A 1,059-nucleotide genomic window follows, 5' to 3' on the forward strand; every position below is an offset into this window, starting at 1 on the left:
GCTGCTCATATTATCTTATCCAACATCAGATTAAAGAAGTCACATGAAACGGAGTCGTCCTGTCTGAAACCCCATTTTGTGGCGAAGGGCTCGGAGAGGTCTTTCCCAATTCTGACGGAGCTGGTGGTATTGCTCAACGTCATTTTACACAGCCGTATGAGTTTTGGGGGGATGCCAAATTCAGACATAGCGGCGTATAGGCAACTCCTTTTAGTGCTGTCAAAAGCGGCTTTAAAGTCGGCAAATAGGTGGTGAGTGTCGATCGTTTTCTCACGGGTGTTTTCCAAGATTTGGCGTATTGTGAATACCTGGTCTATGGTGGATTTGCCAGGTCTAAAGCCACACTGATAAGGCCCAATCAGTTCATTGACGGTGGGCTTCAGTCTTTCACACAATACGCTCGATAAGACCTTGTAACCTATGCTTAGAAGGCTGATCCCGCGGTAGTAGGCGCGAATGGCGGGGTCACCTCTCTTGTGGATTGGGCAGAGCACACATAAATTCCAGTCGTCGGGCATCCGTTCATCTGACCATATTCTTTACAACAGTTGATGCATGCACCTTATCAACTCCTCGCCACCATACTTGAATAGCTCAGNTCTGCACAAGAGTTGATGCATGCACCTTATCAACTCCTCGCCGCCGTACTTGAATAGCTCAGCTGGCAGGCTGTCAGCTCCAGCGGCTTTGTTGTTTTTCAGCCGCGTTATTGCTATACGTACCTCGTCATAGTCAGGCGGTGGAATGTCGACTCCGTCATCATCGACTGCGGGCTCGGGTTCTTCTTCTCCACAACTTTCCGTGCTGCTACCATTTAGTAGGGCGAAAAAGTGTTCCCTCCACAATTTTAGTACGCTCTGGACATCAGTTGCTAGGTCGCCATATTGTTCTCTCTGGCAAAATTTTCGGGCATACTTCCTGTGGGCCAGCATTTCAAGCTCTTCGCACTCACGTATTTCGGCCTCTCTCTTCTTGTTGCGGCAAATACGTCTCGCTTCCCTCTTCAGATCCCTATAGCGGTCCCACATAGCGCGCGTTGCGCCCGATCGCAGCGTGGCC

Source organism: Rhagoletis zephyria, unplaced genomic scaffold (assembly GCF_001687245.7).
Source record: "Rhagoletis zephyria isolate East Lansing unplaced genomic scaffold, Rhagoletis_zephyria_1.1 Rzeph_scaffold_06198, whole genome shotgun sequence".
Classification (NCBI taxonomy): Eukaryota; Metazoa; Arthropoda; class Insecta; order Diptera; family Tephritidae; genus Rhagoletis; species Rhagoletis zephyria.